This window comes from Struthio camelus, chromosome 11 (genome assembly GCF_040807025.1).
Source record: "Struthio camelus isolate bStrCam1 chromosome 11, bStrCam1.hap1, whole genome shotgun sequence".
Classification (NCBI taxonomy): domain Eukaryota; kingdom Metazoa; phylum Chordata; class Aves; order Struthioniformes; family Struthionidae; genus Struthio; species Struthio camelus.
Genome location: NC_090952.1, coordinates 656836 through 678370, shown reverse-complemented (window position 1 = coordinate 678370; position 21535 = coordinate 656836).

Below are 21535 nucleotides of genomic sequence, written 5' to 3'. Positions count from 1 at the left end.
CAACCACTCCGTCTTCCTTTCCCTCACCTCCTACAACTTACCACTGCCCTCCTCACACTTTCGGACTGCAGCAGCCACTCTCCTCCGACGCCTGCCTAACATGTGCAGGCCCACACGGGGAGCACCATTGCCTCCACCCTTTTAGCCCTGACATTCACACGGCTCTCCCACAAGCACTCCCGTCCTCCTTTCCCTACCCTACCCCAACTTGTGACAGTCCCCCTTACACTTTCTGACTGGAGCAGCCACTCTCCTCCAACGCCTGCCAAACATGCACAGGCCCACACGGGGAGCACCATTGCCTCCACCCTTTTGGCCCTGACATGCCTACGGCACTCCTACAAGCACTCCCGCCCTCCTTTCCCTCACCTCCTACAACTTACCACTGCCCTCCTCACACTTTCGGACTTGAGCAGCCACTCTCCTCCAAAGCCTACCTAACAAGTGAAGGCCAACACGGGGAGCACCATTGCCTCCACCCTTTTATCCCTGACATGCCTACGGCTCTCCCACAACCACTCCCGTCTTCCTTTCCCTCACCTCCTACAACTTACCACTGCCCTCCTCACACTTTCGGACTGGAGCAGCCACTCTCCTCCAACGCCTGCCTAACATGTGCAGGCCCACACGGGGAGCACCATTGCCTCCACCCTTTTGGCCCTGACATGCCTACGGCTCTCCCACAAGCATTCCCGTCTTCCTTTCCCTCACCTCCTAAAACTTAGCACTGCCCTCCTCACACTTTCCCATTAGAGCAGCCACTCTCCTCCAACGCGTGCCTAGGATGTACAGGCCCACACGGGGAGCACCATGGCGTCCACCCTTTTGGCCCTGACATGCCTACGGCTCTCCCACAAGCATTCCCGTCTTCCTTTCCCTCACCTCCTAAAACTTAGAACTGCCATCCTCACACTTTCCCAGTAGAGCAGCCAATCTCCTCCAACGCGTGCCTAGGATGTACAGACCCACACGGGGAGCACCATTGCCTCCACCCTTTTGGCCCTGACATGCCTTCGGCTCTCCCACAAGCACTCACGTCCCCTTTCCCTACCCTACTCCAAATTACGACAGCCCCGCTCACACTTTCGGACTGGAGTAGCCACTCTCCTCCAACGCCTGCCTAACATGTACAGACCCACCCGCGGAGCACCATTGCCTCCACCCTTTTGGCCCTGACATTCACACGGCTCTCCCACAAGCACTCCAATCTTACTTCCCCTCACCTCCTACAACCTAGGACAGCCCTCCTCACACTTTCGGACTGGAGCAGCCACTCTCCTCCTAAGCCTGCCTAACATGTACAGGCCCACACGGGGAGCACCATTGCCTCCACCCTTTTGGCCCTGACATTCACAAGGCTCTCCCACAAGCACTCACGTCCTCCTTTCCCTACCCTACTCCAAATTACGACTTCCCTCCTCACACTTTCGGACTGGAGCAGCCACTCTCCTCCAAAGTCTGCCTAACATGTACAGACCCACCCGCCGAAAACCATTGCCTCCACCCTTTTGGCCCTGACATCCACATGACTCTCCCACAAGCACTCACGCCCTCCTTTCCCTCACCTCCTACAACCTAGGACAGCCCTCCTCACACTTTCGGACTGGAGCAGCCAATCTCCTCCTGAGCTTGCCTAACATGTACAGGCCCACATGGGGAGCACCATTGCCTCCACCCTTTTAGCCCTGACATGCACACGGCTCTCCCACAAGCACTCCCGTCCTCCTTTCCCTACCCTACCCCAACTTGTGACATTCCCCCTTACACTTTCTGACTGGAGCAGCCACTCTCCTCCAACGCCTGCCAAACATGCACAGGCCCACACGGGGAGCACCATGGTCTCCACCCTTTTGGCCCTGACATCCACACGGCTCTCCCACAAACACTCCAATCCTCCTTTCCCTCACCTCCGACAACTTAGAACAGCCCTCCTCACACTTTCTGAATGAAGCAGCCACTCTCCTCCAATGCCTGCCTAACATGTACAGGCCCACGTGGGGAGCACCATTGCCTCCACCCTTTTGGCCCTGACATGCCTACGGCACTCCTACAAGCACTCCCGCCCTCCTTTCCCTCACCTCCTACAACTTACCACTGCCCTCCTCAAACTTTCGGACTTGAGCAGCCACTCTCCTCCAAAGCCTGCCTAACATGTGCAGGCCCACACGGGGAGCACCAGTGCCTCCACCCTTTTAGCCCTGACATGCCTACGGCTCTCCCACAACCACTCCCGTCTTCCTTTCCCTCACCTCCTACAACTTACCACTGCCCTCCTCACACTTTCGGACTGGAGCAGCCACTCTCCTCCAACGCCTGCCTAACATGTGCAGGCCCACACGGGGAGCACCATGGCGTCCACCCTTTTGGCCCTGACATGCCTACGGCTCTCCCACAACCACTCCGTCTTCCTTTCCCTCACCTCCTACAACTTACCATTGCCCTCCTCACACTTTCGGACTGCAGCAGCCACTCTCCTCCGACGCCTGCCTAACATGTGCAGGCCCACACGGGGAGCACCATTGCCTCCACCCTTTTAGCCCTGACATTCACACGGCTCTCCCACAAGCACTCCCGTCCTCCTTTCCCTACCCTACCCCAACTTGTGACAGTCCCCCTTACACTTTCTGACTGGAGCAGCCACTCTCCTCCTAAGCCTGCCAAACATGCACAGGCCCACACGGGGAGCACCATGGTCTCCACCCTTTTGGCCCTGACATCCACACGGCTCTCCCACAAGCACTCCAATCCTCCTTTCCCTCACCTTCGACAACTTAGAACAGCCCTCCTCACACTTTCTGAATGAAGCAGCCACTCTCTTCCAACGCCTGCCTAACATGTACAGGCCCACGTGGGGAGCACCATTGCCTCCACCCTTTTGGCCCTGACATGCCTACGGCTCTCCCACAACCACTCCTGTCCTCCTTTCCCTCACCTCCTCCAACTTACCACTGCCCTCCTCACACTTTCGGACTTGAGCAGCCACTCTCCTCCAAAGCCTGCCTAACATGTGCAGGCCCACACGGGGAGCACCAGTGCCTCCACCCTTTTAGCCCTGACATGCCTACGGCTCTCCCACAACCACTCCCGTCTTCCGTTCCCTCACCTCCTACAACTTACCACTGCCCTCCTCACACTTTCGGACTGGAGCAGCCACTCTCCTCCAACGCCTGCCTAACATGTGCAGGCCCACACGGGGAGCACCATTGCCTCCACCCTTTTGGCCCTGACATGCCTTCGGCTCTCCCACAAGCACTCACGTCCCCTTTCCCTACCCTACTCCAAATTACGACAGCCCCGCTCACACTTTCGGACTGGAGTAGCCACTCTCCTCCAACGCCTGCCTAACATGTACAGACCCACCCGCGGAGCACCATGGCCTCCACCCTTTTGGCCCTGACATTCACAAGGCTCTCCCACAAGCACTCCAATCTTACTTCCCCTCACCTCCTACAACCTAGGACAGCCCTCCTCATACTTTCGGAATGGAGCAGCCACTCTCCTCCTAAGCCTGCCTAACATGTACAGGCCCACACGGGGAGCACCATTGCTTCCACCCTTTTGGCCCTGACATTCACAAGGCTCTCCCACAAGCACTCACGTCCTCCTTTCCCTACCCTACTCCAAATTACGACTTCCCTCCTCACACTTTCGGACTGGAGCAGCCACTCTCCTCCAAAGTCTGCCTAACATGTACAGACCCACCCGCCGAAAACCATTGCCTCCACCCTTTTGGCCCTGACATCCACACGGCTCTCCCACAAGCACTCACGTCCTCCTTTCCCTCACCTCCTACAACCTAGGACAGCCCTCCTCACACTTTCGGACTGGAGCAGCCAATCTCCTCCTGAGCTTGCCTAGCATGTACAGGCCCACATGGGGAGCACCATTGCCTCCACCCTTTTAGCCCTGACATGCACACGGCTCTCCCACAAGCACTCCCGTCCTCCTTTCCTACCCTACCCCAACTTGTGACATTCCCCCTTACACTTTCTGACTGGAGCAGCCACTCTCCTCCAACGCCTGCCAAACATGCACAGGCCCACACGGGGAGCACCATGGTCTCCACCCTTTTGGCCCTGACATCCACACGGCTCTCCCACAATCACTCCAATCCTCCTTTCCCTCACCTCCGACAACTTAGAACAGCCCTCCTCACACTTTCTGAATGAAGCAGCCACTCTCCTCCAATGCCTGCCTAACATGTACAGGCCCACGTGGGGAGCACCATTGCCTCCACCCTTTTGGCCCTGACATGCCTACGGCACTCCTACAAGCACTCCCGCCCTCCTTTCCCTCACCTCCTACAACTTACCACTGCCCTCCTCACACTTTCGGACTTGAGCAGCCACTCTCCTCCAAAGCCTGCCTAACATGTGCAGGCCCACACGGGGAGCACCAGTGCCTCCACCCTTTTAGCCCTGACATGCCTACGGCTCTCCCACAACCACTCCCGTCTTCCTTTCCCTCACCTCCTACAACTTACCACTGCCCTCCTCACACTTTCGGACTGGAGCAGCCACTCTCCTCCAACGCCTGCCTAACATGTGCAGGCCCACACGGGGAGCACCATGGCGTCCACCCTTTTGGCCCTGACATGCCTACGGCTCTCCCACAACCACTCCGTCTTCCTTTCCCTCACCTCCTACAACTTACCACTGCCCTCCTCACACTTTCGGACTGCAGCAGCCACTCTCCTCCGACGCCTGCCTAACATGTGCAGGCCCACACGGGGAGCACCATTGCCTCCACCCTTTTAGCCCTGACATTCACACGACTCTCCCACAAGCACTCCCGTCCTCCTTTCCCTACCCTACCCCAACTTGTGACAGTCCCCCTTACACTTTCTGACTGGAGCAGCCACTCTCCTCCAACGCCTGCCAAACATGCACAGGCCCACACGGGGAGCACCATGGTCTCCACCCTTTTGGCCCTGACATCCACACGGCTCTCCCACAAGCACTCCAATCCTCCTTTCCCTCACCTCCGACAACTTAGAACAGCCCTCCTCACACTTTCTGAATGAAGCAGCCACTCTCCTCCAACGCCTGCCTAACATGTACAGGCCCACGTGGGGAGCACCATTGCCTCCACCCTTTTGGCCGTGACAAGCCTACGGCACTCCTACAAGCACTCCCGCCCTCCTTTCCCTCACCTCCTACAACTTACCACTGCCCTCCTCACACTTTCGGACTTGAGCACCAACTCTCCTCCAAAGCCTGCCTAACATGTACAGGCCCACACGGGGAGCACCAGTGCCTCCACCCTTTTAGCCCTGACATGCCTACGGCTCTCCCACAACCACTCCCGTCTTCCGTTCCCTCACCTCCTACAACTTACCACTGCCCTCCTCACACTTTCGGACTGGAGCAGCCACTCTCCTCCAACGCCTGCCTAACATGTGCAGGCCCACATGGGGAGCACCATTGCCTCCACCCTTTTGGCCCTGACATCCACACGGCTCTCCCACAACCACTCCGTCTTCCTTTCCCTCACCTCCTACAACTTACCACTGCCCTCCTCACACTTTCGGACTGGAGCAGCCACTCTCCTCCAACGCCTGCCTAACATGTGCAGGCCCACACGGGGAGCACCATTGCCTCCACCCTTTTGGCCCTGACATCCACACGGCTCTCCCACAAGCACTCACGTCCCCTTTCCCTACCCTACTCCAAATTACGACAGCCCCGCTCACACTTTCGGACTGGAGTAGCCACTCTCCTCCAACGCCTGCCTAACATGTACAGACCCACCCGCGGAGCACCATTGCCTCCACCCTTTTGGCCCTGACATTCACAAGGCTCTCCCACAAGCACTCCAATCTTACTTCCCCTCACCTCCTACAACCTAGGACAGCCCTCCTCATACTTTCGGAATGGAGCAGCCACTCTCCTCCTAAGCCTGCCTAACATGTGCAGGCCCACACGGGGAGCACCATTGCTTCCACCCTTTTGGCCCTGACATCCACATGGCTCTCCCACAAGCACTCACGTCCTCCTTTCCCTACCCTACTCCAAATTACGACTTCCCTCCTCACACTTTCGGACTGGAGCAGCCACTCTCCTCCAAAGTCTGCCTAACATGTACAGACCCAACTGCGGAAAACCATTGCCTCCACCCTTTTGGCCCTGACATCCACACGGCTCTCCCACAAGCACTCATGCCCTCCTTTCCCTCACCTCCTACAACCTAGGACAGCCCTCCTCACACTTTCGGACTGGAGCAGCCAATCTCCTCCTGAGCTTGCCTAGCATGTACAGGCCCACATGGGGAGCACCATTGCCTCCACCCTTTTAGCCCTGACATGCACACGGCTCTCCCACAAGCACTCCCATCCTCCTTTCCCTACCCTACCCCAACTTGTGACAGTCCCCCTTACACTTTCTGACTGGAGCAGCCACTCTCCTCCAACGCCTGCCAAACATGCACAGGCCCACACGGGGAGCACCATGGTCTCCACCCTTTTGGCCCTGACATCCACACGGCTCTCCCACAAGCACTCACGCCCTCCTTTCCCTCACCTCCTGCAACCTAGGACAGCCCTCCTCACACTTTCGGACTGGAGCAGCCACTCTCCTCCTAAGCCTGCCTAACATGTACAGGCCCACGTGGGGAGCACCATTGCCTCCACCCTTTTGGCCCTGACATGCACACGGCTCTCCCACAAGCACTCCTGTCCTCCTTTCCCTCACCTCCTACAACTTACCACTGCCCTCCTCACACTTTCGGACTTGAGCAGCCACTCTCCTCCAACGCCTGCCTAACATGTGCAGGCCCACACGGGGAGCACCATGGCGTCCACCCTTTTGGCCCTGACATGCCTACGGCTCTCCCACAAGCACTCACGTCCTCCTTTTCCTACGCTACTCCAAATTACGACTTCCCTCCTCACACTTTCGGACTGGAGCAGCCACTCTCCTCCAAAGTCTGCCTAACATGTACAGACCCACCCGCCGAAAACCATTGCCTCCACCCTTTTGGCCCTGACATCCACATGGCTCTCCCACAAGCACTCACGCCCTCCTTTCCCTCACCTCCTACAACCTAGGACAGCCCTCCTCACACTTTCGGACTGGAGCAGCCACTCTCCTCCAACGCCTGCCTAACATGTGCAGGCCCACACGGGGAACACCATGACGTCCACCTTTATGGCCCTGACATGCCTACGGCTCTCCCACAACCACTCCGTCTTCCTTTCCCTCACCTCCTACAACTTAGCACTGCCCTCCTCACACTTTCGGACTGGAGCAGCCACTCTCCTCCAACGCCTGCCTAACATGTGCAGGCCCACACGGGGAGCACCATTGCCTCCACCCTTTTGGCCCTGACATCCACACGGCTCTCCCACAAGCACTCCCGTCTTCCTTTCCCTCACCTCCTACAACTTACCACTGCCCTCCTCACACTTTCCCATTAGAGCAGCCAATCTCCTCCAACGCGTGCCTAGGATGTACAGACCCACACGGGGAGCACCATTGCCTCCACCCTTTTGGCCCTGACATCCACACGGCTCTCCCACAAGCACTCACGTCCCCTTTCCCTACCCTACTCCAAATTACGACAGCCCCGCTCACACTTTCGGACTGGAGTAGCCACTCTCCTCCAACGCCTGCCTAACATGTACAGACCCACCCGCGGAGCACCATTGCCTCCACCCTTTTGGCCCTGACATCCACACGGCTCTCCCACAAGAACTCCCGTCTTCCTTTCCCTCACCTCCTACGACTTACCACTAACATCCTCACACTTTCCCATTAGAGCAGCCAATCTCCTCCAACGCGTGCCTAGCATGTACAGGCCCACACGGGGAGCACCATTGCCTCCACCCTTTTGGCCCTAACATCCACACGGCTATCCCACAAGCACTCCCATCCGTCTTTCCCTCACCTCCTACAACTTACCACTGCCCTCCTCACACTTTCGGACTTGAGCAGCCACTCTCCTCCAACGCCTGCCAAACATGCACAGGCCCACACGGGGAGCACCATGGTCTCCACCCTTTTGGCCCTGACATCCACACGGCTCTCCCACAAGCACTCCCGCCCTCCTTTCCCTCACCTCCGACAACTTAGAACAGCCCTCCTCACACTTTCTGAATGAAGCAGCCACTCTCCTCCAACGCCTGCCTAACATGTACAGGCCCACGTGGGGAGCACCATTGCCTCCACCCTTTTGGCCCTGACATGCCTACGGCACTCCTACAAGCACTCCCGCCCTCCTTTCCCTCACCTCCTACAACTTACCACTGCCCTCCTCACACTTTCGGACTTGAGCAGCCACTCTCCTCCAAAGCCTGCCTAACATGTGCAGGCCCACACGGGGAGCACCAGTGCCTCCACCCTTTTAGCCCTGACATGCCTACGGCTCTCCCACAACCACTCCCGTCTTCCTTTCCCTCACCTCCTACAACTTACCACTGCCCTCCTCACACTTTCCCATTAGAGCAGCCAATCTCCTCCAACGCGTGCCTAGGATGTACAGACCCACACGGGGAGCACCATTGCCTCCACCCTTTTGGCCCTGACATGCCTTCGGCTCTCCCACAAGCACTCACGTCCCCTTTCCCTACCCTACTCCAAATTACGACAGCCCCGCTCACACTTTCGGACTGGAGCAGCCACTCTCCTCCAACGCCTGCCTAACATGTGCAGGCCCACACGGGGAGCACCATTGCCTCCACCCTTTTGGCCCTGACATGCCTACGGCTCTCCCACAACCACTCCCGTCTTCCTTTCCCTCACCTCCTACAACTTACCACTGCCCTCCTCACACTTTCGAACTGGAGCAGTCAATCTCCTCCTGAGCTTGCCTAGCATGTACAGGCCCACATGGGGAGCACCATTGCCTCCACCCTTTTGGCCCTGACATGCCTACGGCACTCCTACAAGCACTCCCGCCCTCCTTTCCCTCACCTCCTCCAACTTAACACTGCCCTCCTCACACTTTCCGACTGGAGCAGCCACTCTCCTCCAACGCGTGCCTAGGATGTGGAGGCCCACACGGGGAGCACCATTGCCTCCACCCTTTTAGCCCTGACATGCCTACGGCTCTCCCACAAGCATTCACGTCCCCTTTCCCTACCCTACTCCAAATTACGACAGCCCCGCTCACACTTTCGGACTGGAGTAGCCACTCTCCTCCAACGCCTGCCTAACATGTACGGACCCACCCGCGGAGCACCATGGCCTCCACCCTTTTGGCCCTGACATCCACATGACTCTCCCACAAGCACTCACGCCCTCCTTTCCCTCACCTCCTACAACCTAGGACAGCCCTCCTCACACTTTCGGACTGGAGCAGCCACTCTCCTCCAACCCCCGCCTACCAACAACAGGTCCACACGGGGAGCACCAGGGCATCCACCCTTTTAGCTCTGCCATGCGTACGGCTCTCCCACAAGCACTTCCACCCTCCTTTCCCTACCCTACTCCAAACTACGGCAGCCCTCCTCACACTTTCCCATTAGAGCAGCCACTCTCCTCCAAAGCCTGCCTAACATGTGCAGGCCCACACGGGGAGCACCATGGCGTCCACCCTTTTGGCCCTGACATCCACACGACTCTCCCACAAGCACGCACGTCCTCCTTTCCCTCACCTCCTACAACCTAGGACAGCCCTCCTCACACTTTCGGACTGGAGAAGCAAATCTCCTCCTAAGCTTGCCTAACATGTACAGGCCCATATGGGGAGCACCATTGCCTCCACCCTTTTGGCCCTGACATTCACAAGGCTCTCCCACAAGCACTCCTGTCCTCCTTTCCCTCACCTCCTAAAACTTACCACTGCCCTCCTCACACTTTCGGACTTGAGCAGCCACTCTCCTCCAACGCCTGCCTAACATGTGCAGGCCCACACGGGGAGCACCATGGCGTCCACCCTTTTGGCCCTGACATTCACAAGGCTCTCCCACAAGCACTCACGTCCTCCTTTCCCTACCCTACTCCAAATTACGACTTCCCTCCTCACACTTTCGGACTGGAGCAGCCACTCTCCTCCAAAGTCTGCCTAACATGTACAGACCCACCAGCGGAAAACCATTGCCTCCACCCTTTTGGCCCTGACATCCACACGGCTCTCCCAAAAGCACTCCCGTCTTTCTTTCCCTCACCTCCTACAACTTACCACTGCCCTCCTCACAATTTCCCATTACAGCAGCCACTCTCCTCCAACGCCTGCCTAACATGTACAGGCCCACACGGGGAGCATCATTGCCTCCACCCTTTTGGCCCTGACATCCACACGGCTCTCCCACAAGCACTCCCGCCCTCCTTTCCCTACCCTACTCCAACTTACCACTGCCCTCCTCACACTTTCGAACTTGAGCAGCCAATCTCCTCCAACGCGGGCCTAACATGTGCAGGCACACCCGGGGAGCACCATGGCCTCCACCCTTTTAGCCGTGACATGGGTACAGCTCTCCCACAAGCACTCCCACCCTCCTTCCCCTCACGTCCTAGAACCTAGGACAGCCCTCCTCACACTTTCGGACTGGAGCAGCCAATCGCCTCCAACGCCTGCCTAACAGGTACAGGCACACACGGGGAGCATCATTGCCTCCACCCTTTTAGCCCTAACATGCCCACGGCTCTCCCACAACGACTCCCGTCTTCCTTTCCCTCACCTCCTACAACTTACCACTGCCCTCCTCACAATTTCGCATTACAGCAGCCAATCTCCTCCAACGCCTGCCTAACATGTGCAGGCCCACACGGGGAGCACCAGTGCCTCCACCCTTTTGGTCCTGACATCCACACGGCTCTCCCACAAGCACTCCCGCCCGCCTTTCCCTCACCTCCTACAACCTAGGACAGCCCTCCTCACACTTTCGGACTGGAGCAGCCACTCTCCTCCAACCCCCGCCTACCAACAACAGGTCCACACGGGGAGCACCATTGCCTCCACCCTTTTAGCTCTGCCATGCGTCTGGCTCTCCCACAAGCACTTCCACCCTCCTTTCCCTACCCTACTCCAAACTACGACAGCCCTCCTCACACTTTCCCATTAGAGCAGCCACTCTCCTCCAACGCCTGCCTAACATGTGCAGGCCCACACGGGGAGCACCATGGCGTCCACCCTTTTGGCCCTGACATCCACACGACTCTCCCACAAGCACTCCCGTCCTCCTTTCCCTCACCTCCTACAACCTAGGACAGCCCTCCTCACACTTTCGGACTGGAGCAGCCAATCTCCTCCTGAGCTTGCCTAACATGTACAGGCCCACATGGGGAGCACCATTGCCTCCACCCTTTTAGCCCTGACATGCACATGGCTCTCCCACAAGCACTCCCGTCCTCCTTTCCCTACCCTACCCCAACTTGTGACAGTCCGCCTTACACTTTCTGACTGGAGCATCCACTCTCCTCCAACGCCTGCCTAACATGTACAGACCCACCCGCGAAGCACCATTGCCTCCACCCTTTTGGCCCTGACATTCACAAGGCTCTCCCACAAGCACTCCTGTCCTCCTTTCCCTCACCTCCTACAACTTACCACTGCCCTCCTCACACTTTCGGACTGGAGCAGCCACTCTCCTCCAACGCCTGCCTAACATGTGCAGGCCCACACGGGGAGCACCATGGCGTCCACCCTTTTGGCCCTGACATTCACAAGGCTCTCCCACAAGCACTCACGTCCTCCTTTCCCTACCCTACTCCAAATTACGACTTCCCTCCTCACACTTTCGGACTGGAGCAGCCACTCTCCTCCAACGCCTGCCTAACATGTGCAGGCCCACACGGGGAGCACCATGCCGTCCACCCTTTTGGCCCTGACATCCACACGACTCTCCCACAAGCACTCACGTCCTCCTTTCCCTCACCTCCTACAACATACCACTGCCCTCCTCACACTTTCGGACTGGAGCAGCCAATCTCCTCCTGAGCTTGCCTAACATGTACAGGCCCACACGGGGAGCACCATTGCCTCTACCCTTTTGGCCCTGACATCCACACGGCTCTCCCACAAGCACACCCGTCTTCCTTTCCCTCACCTCCTACAACCCGGGAGAGCCCTCCTCACACTTTGTGACTGGAGCAGCCACTCTCCTCCAACGCCTGCCTAACATGTACAGGCCCACACGCGGAGCACCATTGCCTCCACCCTTTTGGCCCTGACATCCACACGGCTCTCCCACAAGCATTCCCGTCTTCCTTTCCCTCACCTCCTCCAACTTACAACTACCCTTCTCACAGTTTGTGACTGGAGCAGCCATTCTCCTCCAACGCGTGCCTAGGATGTACAGGCCCACACGGGGAGCACCATTGCCTCGACCCTTTTGGCCCTGACATCCACACGGCTCTCCCACAAGCATTCCCGTCTTCCTTTCCCTCACCTCCTCCAACTTACAACTACCCTTCTCACACTTTGTGACTGGAGCAGCCACTCTCCTCCAACGCCTGCCTAGCATGCACAGGCTCACACGGGGAGCACCATTGCCTCCACCCTTTTAGCCGTGACATGGGTATGGCTCTCCCACAAGCACTCCCGCCCTCCTTTGCCAACCTTACTCCAACTTCCGACAGCCCTCCTCACACTTTCGGACTGGAGCAGCCACTCTCCTCCAACGCCTGCCTTACATGTGCAGGCCCACACGGGGAGCACCATTGCCTCCACCCTTTTGGCCCTGACATGCCTACGGCTCTCCCACAACCACTCCCGTCTTCCTTTCCCTCACCTCCTACAACTTACCACTGACCTCCTCACACTTTCGGACTGGAGCAGCCACTCTCCTCCAACGCCTGCCTAACATGTGCAGGCCCACACGGGGAGCACCATTGCCTCCACCCTTTTGGCCCTGACATGCCTACGGCTCTCCCACAAGCACTCCCGTCTTCCTTTCCCTCACCTCCTACAACCTAGGACAGCCCTCCTCACACTTTCTGACTGGAGCAGCCACTCTCCTCCAACGCCTGCCTAACATGTGCAGGCCCACACGGGGAGCACCATTGCCTCCACCCTTTTAGCCCTGACATTCACAAGGCTCTCCCACAAGCACTCACGTCCTCCTTTCCCTACCCTACTCCAAACTACGACAGCCCTCCTCACACTTTCCCATTAGAGCAGCCACTCTCCTCCAAAGCCTGCCTAACATGTGCAGGCCCACACGGGGAGCACCATGGCGTCCACCCTTTTGGCCCTGACATGCCTACGGCTCTCCCACAAGCACTCACGTCCTCCTTTCTCTCACCTCCTACAACCTAGGACAGCCCTCCTCACACTGTCGGACTGGAGCAGCCAATCTCCGCCTGAGCTTGCCTAGCATGTACAGGCCCACATGGGGAGCACCATTGCCTCCACCCTTTTAGCCCTGACATGCACACGGCTCTCCCACAAGCACTCCCGTCCTCCTTTCCCTCACCTCCGACAACTTAGAACAGCCCTCCTCACACTTTCGGACTTGAGCAGCCACTCTCCTCCAAAGCCTGCCTAACATGTACAGTCCCACGTGGGGAGCACCATTGCCTCCACCCTTTTGGCCCTGACATGCCTACGGCACTCCTACAAGCACTCCCGTCCTCCTTTCCCTCACCTCCTCCAACTTACCACTGCCCTCCTCACACTTTCGGACTGGAGCAGCCACTCTCCTCCAACGCCTGCCTAACATGTGCAGACCCACACGGGGAGCACCAGTGCCTCCACCCTTTTAGCCCTGACATGCCTACGGCTCTCCCACAACCACTCCCGTCTTCCTTTCCCTCACCTCCTACAACTTACCACTGCCCTCCTCACACTTTCTGACTGGAGCAGCCACTCTCCTCCAACGCCTGCCTAACATGTACAGGCCCACACGGGGAGCACCAGTGCCTCCACCCTTTTAGCCCTGACATGCCTACGGCTCTCCCACAACCACTCCCGTCTTCCTTTCCCTCACCTCCTACAACTTACCACTGCCCTCCTCACACTTTCGGACTGGAGCAGCCACTCTCCTCCAACGCCTGCCTAACATGTGCAGGCCCACACGGGGAGCACCAGTGCCTCCACCCTTTTAGCCCTGACATGCCTACGGCTCTCCCACAACCACTCCCGTCTTCCTTTCCCTCACCTCCTACAACTTACCACTGCCCTACTCACACTTTCTGACTGGAGCAGTCAATCTCCTCCTGAGCTTGCCTAGCATGTACAGGCCCACATGGGGAGCACCATTGCCTCCACCCTTTTGGTCCTGACATGCCTACGGCACTCCTACAAGCACTCCCGCCCTCCTTTCCCTCACCTCCTCCAACTTACCACTGCCCTCCTCACACTTTCCGACTGGAGCAGCCACTCTCCTCCAACGCGTGCCTAGGATGTGGAGGCCCACACGGGGAGCACCATTGCCTCCACCCTTTTAGCCCTGACATGCCTACGGCTCTCCCACAAGCATTCACGTCCCCTTTCCCTACCCTACTCCAAATTACGACAGCCCCGCTCACACTTTCGGACTGGAGTAGCCACTCTCCTCCAACGCCTGCCTAACATGTACGGACCCACCCGCGGAGCACCATGGCCTCCACCCTTTTGGCCCTGACATCCACATGACTCTCCCACAAGCACTCACGCCCTCCTTTCCCTCACCTCCTACAACCTAGGACAGCCCTCCTCACACTTTCGGACTGGAGCAGCCACTCTCCTCCAACCCCCGCCTACCAACAACAGGTCCACACGGGGAGCACCAGGGCATCCACCCTTTTAGCTCTGCCATGCGTACGGCTCTCCCACAAGCACTTCCACCCTCCTTTCCCTACCCTACTCCAAACTACGGCAGCCCTCCTCACACTTTCCCATTAGAGCAGCCACTCTCCTCCAAAGCCTGCCTAACATGTGCAGGCCCACACGGGGAGCACCATGGCGTCCACCCTTTTGGCCCTGACATCCACACGACTCTCCCACAAGCACGCACGTCCTCCTTTCCCTCACCTCCTACAACCTAGGACAGCCCTCCTCACACTTTCGGACTGGAGAAGCAAATCTCCTCCTAAGCTTGCCTAACATGTACAGGCCCATATGGGGAGCACCATTGCCTCCACCCTTTTGGCCCTGACATTCACAAGGCTCTCCCACAAGCACTCCTGTCCTCCTTTCCCTCACCTCCTAAAACTTACCACTGCCCTCCTCACACTTTCGGACTTGAGCAGCCACTCTCCTCCAACGCCTGCCTAACATGTGCAGGCCCACACGGGGAGCACCATGGCGTCCACCCTTTTGGCCCTGACATTCACAAGGCTCTCCCACAAGCACTCACGTCCTCCTTTCCCTACCCTACTCCAAATTACGACTTCCCTCCTCACACTTTCGGACTGGAGCAGCCACTCTCCTCCAAAGTCTGCCTAACATGTACAGACCCACCCGCGGAAAACCATTGCCTCCACCCTTTTGGCCCTGACATCCACACGGCTCTCCCAAAAGCACTCCCGTCTTTCTTTCCCTCACCTCCTACAACTTACCACTGCCCTCCTCACAATTTCCCATTACAGCAGCCACTCTCCTCCAACGCCTGCCTAACATGTACAGGCCCACACGGGGAGCATCATTGCCTCCACCCTTTTGGCCCTGACATGCCTACGGCTCTCCCACAAGCACTCCCGCCCTCCTTTCCCTACCCTACTCCAACTTACCACTGCCCTCCTCACACTTTCGAACTTGAGCAGCCAATCTCCTCCAACGCGGGCCTAACATGTGCAGGCACACCCGGGGAGCACCATGGCCTCCACCCTTTTAGCCGTGACATGGGTACAGCTCTCCCACAAGCACTCCCACCCTCCTTCCCCTCACGTCCTAGAACCTAGGACAGCCCTCCTCACACTTTCGGACTGGAGCAGCCAATCGCCTCCAACGCCTGCCTAACAGGTACAGGCACACACGGGGAGCATCATTGCCTCCACCCTTTTAGCCCTAACATGCCCACGGCTCTCCCACAACGACTCCCGTCTTCCTTTCCCTCACCTCCTACAACTTACCACTGCCCTCCTCACAATTTCGCATTACAGCAGCCAATCTCCTCCAACGCCTGCATAACATGTGCAGGCCCACACGGGGAGCACCAGTGCCTCCACCCTTTTGGTCCTGACATCCACACGGCTCTCCCACAAGCACTCCCGCCCGCCTTTCCCTCACCTCCTACAACTTACCACTGCCCTCCTCACACTTTCGGACTGGAGCAGCCACTCTCCTCCAACGCGGGACTAACATGTGCAGGCCCACACGGGGAGCACCATGGCATCAACCCTTTTGGCCCTGACATTCACAAGGCTCTCCCACAAGCACTCACGTCCTCCTTTCCCTACCCTACTCCAAATTACGACTTCCCTCCTCACACTTTCGGACTGGAGCAGCCACTCTCCTCCAACGCCTGCCTAACATGTACAGACCCACCCGCGGAAAACCATTGCCTCCACCCTTTTGGCCCTGACATCCACATGGCTCTCCCACAAGCACTCACGCCCTCCTTTCCCTCACCTCCTACAACCTAGGACAGCCCTCCTCACACTTTCGGACTGGAGCAGCCACTCTCCTCCTAAGCCTGCCTAACATGTACAGGCCCACACGGGGAGCACCATTGCCTCCACCCTTTTGGTCCTGACATCCACACGGCTCTCCCACAAGCACTCCCGCCCGCCTTTCCCTCACCTCCTACAACTTACCACTGCCCTCCTCACACTTTCGGATTGGAGCAGCCACTCTCCTCCAACGCGGGACTAACATGTGCAGGCCCACACGGGGAGCACCATGGCATCAACCCTTTTGGCCCTGACATTCACAAGGCTCTCCCACAAGCACTCACGTCCTCCTTTCCCTACCCTACTCCAAATTACGACTTCCCTCCTCACACTTTCGGACTGGAGCAGCCACTCTCCTCCAACGCCTGCCTAACATGTACAGACCCACCCGCGGAAAACCATTGCCTCCACCCTTTTGGCCCTGACATCCACATGGCTCTCCCACAAGCACTCACGCCCTCCTTTCCCTCACCTCCTACAACCTAGGACAGCCCTCCTCACACTTTCGGACTGGAGCAGCCACTCTCCTCCAACCCCCGCCTACCAACAACAGGTCCACACGGGGAGCACCATTGCCTCCACCCTTTTAGCTCTGCCATGCGTCTGGCTCTCCCACAAGCACTTCCACCCTCCTTTCCCTACCCTACTCCAAACTACGACAGCCCTCCTCACACTTTCCCATTAGAGCAGCCACTCTCCTCCAACGCCTGCCTAACATGTGCAGGCCCACACGGGGAGCACCATGCCGTCCACCCTTTTGGCCCTGACATCCACACGACTCTCCCACAACCACTCCCGTCCTCCTTTCCCTCACCTCCTACAACCTAGGACAGCCCTCCTCACACTTTCGGACTGGAGCAGCCAATCTCCTCCTGAGCTTGCCTAACATGTACAGGACCACATGGGGAGCACCATTGCCTCCACCCTTTTAGCCCTGACATGCACATGGCTCTCCCACAAGCACTCCCGTCCTCCTTTCCCTACCCTACCCCAACTTGTGACAGTCCGCCTTACACTTTCTGACTGGAGCATCCACTCTCCTCCAACGCCTGCCTAACATGTACAGACCCACCCGCGAAGCACCATTGCCTCCACCCTTTTGGCCCTGACATTCACAAGGCTCTCCCACAAGCACTCCTGTCCTCCTTTCCCTCACCTCCTACAACTTACCACTGCCCTCCTCACACTTTCGGACTGGAGCAGCCACTCTCCTCCAACGCCTGCCTAACATGTGCAGGCCCACACGGGGAGCACCATGGCGTCCACCCTTTTGGCCCTGACATTCACAAGGCTCTCCCACAAGCACTCACGTCCTCCTTTCCCTACCCTACTCCAAATTACGACTTCCCTCCTCACACTTTCGGACTGGAGCAGCCACTCTCCTCCAACGCCTGCCTAACATGTGCAGGCCCACACGGGGAGCACCATGCCGTCCACCCTTTTGGCCCTGACATCCACACGACTCTCCCACAAGCACTCACGTCCTCCTTTCCCTCACCTCCTACAACATACCACTGCCCTCCTCACACTTTCGGACTGGAGCAGCCAATCTCCTCCTGAGCTTGCCTAACATGTACAGGCCCACACGGGGAGCACCATTGCCTCTACCCTTTTGGCCCTGACATCCACACGGCTCTCCCACAAGCACACCCGTCTTCCTTTCCCTCACCTCCTACAACCCGGGAGAGCCCTCCTCACACTTTGTGACTGGAGCAGCCACTCTCCTCCAACGCCTGCCTAACATGTACAGGCCCACACGCGGAGCACCATTGCCTCCACCCTTTTGGCCCTGACATTCCACACGGCTCTCCCACAAGCATTCCTGTCTTCCTTTCCCTCACCTCCTCCAACTTACAACTACCCTTCTCACAGTTTGTGACTGGAGCAGCCACTCTCCTCCAACGCGTGCCTAGGATGTAAAGGCCCACACGGGGAGCACCATTGCCTCCAACCTTTTCGCCCTGACATGCCTACGGCACTCCCACAACCACTCCCGCCCTCCTTTGCCTACCCTACTCCAACTTCCGACAGCCCTCCTCGCACTTTCGAACTTGAGCAGCCAATCTCCTCCAACGCCTGCCTAACATGTGCAGGCACACCCGGGGAGCACCATGGCCTCCACCCGTTTAGCCGTGACATGGGTAAGGCACTCCTACAAGCACTCCCGCCCTCCTTTCCCTCACCTCCTACCACATACCACTCTTCTCCTCACACTTTCGGACTGGAGCAGCCACTCTCCTCCAACGCCTGCCTAGCATGTACAGGCCCACACGGGGAGCACCATTGCCTCCACCCTTTTGGCCCTGACATCCACACGGCTCTCCCACAAGCATACCCGTCTTCCTTTCCCTCACCTCCTACAACTTACAACTACCCTTCTCACAATTTGTGACTGGAGCAGCCACTCTCCTACAACGCGGGCCTAACATGACCAGGCACACCCGGGGAGAACCACTGCCTCCACCCTTTTAGCCCTGACATGCCTACGGCTCTCCCACAACCACTCCCGTCTTCCTTTCCCTCACCTCCTACAACTTACCACTGCCCTCCTCACAATTTCCCATTACAGCAGCCAATCTCCTCCAACGCCTGCCTAACATGTGCAGGCCCACCCGGGGAGCACCATGACGTCCACCCTTTTAGCCCTGACATGCCTACGGCTCTCCCACAAGCACTCCCATCTTCCTTTCCCTCACCTCCTACAACTTACCACTGCCCTCCTCACACTTTCGGACTGGAGCAGCCACTCTCCTCCAAGGCGTGCCTAGCATGCACAGGCGCACCCGGGGAGCACCATTGCCTCAACCCTTTTACCCCTGACATGTCTACGGCTCTCCCACAACCACTCCCGTCTTCCTTTCCCTCACCTCCTACAACTTACCACTGCCCTCCTCACAATTTCCCATTACAGCAGCCAATCTCCTCCAACGCCTGCCTAACATGTGCAGGCCCACCCGGGGAGCACCATTGCCTCGACCCTTTTGGCCCTGACATCCACACGGCTCTCCCACAAGCATTCCCGTTTTCCTTTCCCTCACCTCCTCCAACTTACAACTACCCTTCTCACACTTTGTGACTTGAGCAGCCACTCTCCTCCAACGCCTGCCTAGCATGCACAGGCTCACACGGGGAGCACCATTGCCTCCACCCTTTTAGCCGTGACATGGGTATGGCTCTCCCACAAGCACTCCCGCCCTCCTTTGCCAACCTTACTCCAACTTCCGACAGCCCTCCTCACACTTTCGGACTGGAGCAGCCACTCTCCTCCAACGCCTGCCTAACATGTGCAGGCCCACACGGGGAGCACCATTGCCTCCACCCTTTTGGCCCTGACATGCCTACGGCACTCCTACAAGCACTCCCGCCCTCCTTTCCCTCACCTCCTACAACTTACCACTGCCCTCCTCACACTTTCGGACTTGAGCAGCCACTCTCCTCCAACGCGTGCCTAGGATGTGCAGGCCCACACGGGGAGCACCAGTGCCTCCACCCTTTTAGCCCTGACATGCCTACGGCTCTCCCACAACCACTCCCGTCTTCCTTTCCCTCACCTCCTACAACTTACCACTGACCTCCTCACACTTTCGGACTGGAGCAGCCACTCTCCTCCAACGCCTGCCTAACATGTGCAGGCCCACACGGGGAGCACCATTGCCTCCACCCTTTTGGCCCTGACATGCCTACGGCTCTCCCACAAGCACTCCCGTCTTCCTTTCCCTCACCTCCTACAACCTAGGACAGCCCTCCTCACACTTTCTGACTGGAGCAGCCACTCTCCTCCAACGCCTGCCTAACATGTGCAGGCCCACACGGGGAGCACCATTGCCTCCACCCTTTTGGCCCTGACATGCCTACGGCTCTCCCACAAGCACTCCCGTCTTCCTTTCCGTCACCTCCTACAACTTACCACTGCCCTCCTCACACTTTCCCATTAGAGCAGCCAATCTCCTCCAACGCGTGCCTAGGATGTACAGACCCACACGGGGAGCACCATTGCCTCCACCCTTTTGGCCCTGACATGCCTTCGGCTCTCCCACAAGCATTCACGTCCCCTTTCCCTACCCTACTCCAAATTACGACAGCCCCGCTCACACTTTCTTACTGGAGCAACCACTCTCCTCCTAAGCCTGCCTAACATGTACAGGCCCACATGGGGAGCACCATGGCCTCCACCCTTTTGGCCCTGACATTCACAAGGCTCTCCCACAAGCACTCCAATCTTACTTCCCCTCACCTCCTACAACCTAGGACAGCCCTCCTCACACTTTCGGACTGGAGCAGCCACTCTCCTCCTAAGCCTGCCTAACATGTACAGGCCCACACGGGGAGCACCATTGCCTCCACCCTTTTGGCCCTGACATGCCTACGGCTCTCCCACAAGCACTCACGTCCTCCTTTCCCTCACCTCCTACAACTTACCACTGCCCTCCTCACACTTTCGGACTTGAGCAGCCACTCTCCTCCGACGCCTGCCTAACATGTGCAGGCCCACACGGGGAGCACCATTGCCTCCACCCTTTTAGCCCTGACATTCACAAGGCTCTCCCACAAGCACTCACGTCCTCCTTTCCCTACCCTACTCCAAATTACGACTTCCCTCCTCACACTTTCGGACTGGAGCAGCCACTCTCCTCCAAAGTCTGCCTAACATGTACAGACCCACCCGCGGAAAACCATTGCCTCCACCCTTTTGGCCCTGACATCCACATGGCTCTCCCACAAGCACTCACGCCCTCCTTTCCCTCAACTCCTACAACCTAGGACAGCTCTCCTCACACTTTCTGCCTGGAGCAGCCACTCTCCTACAACCCCCGCCTACCAACAACAGGTCCACACGGGGAGCACCATTGCCTCCACCCTTTTAGCCCTGACATTCCACACGGCTCTCCCACAAGCACTTCCACCCTCCTTTCCCTACCCTACTCCAAACTACGACAGCCCTCCTCACACTTTCCCATTAGAGCAGCCACTCTCCTCCAAAGCCTTCCTAACAGGTGCAGGCCCACACGGGGAGCACCATGGCGTCCACCCTTTTGGCCCTGACATGCCTACGGCTCTACCAC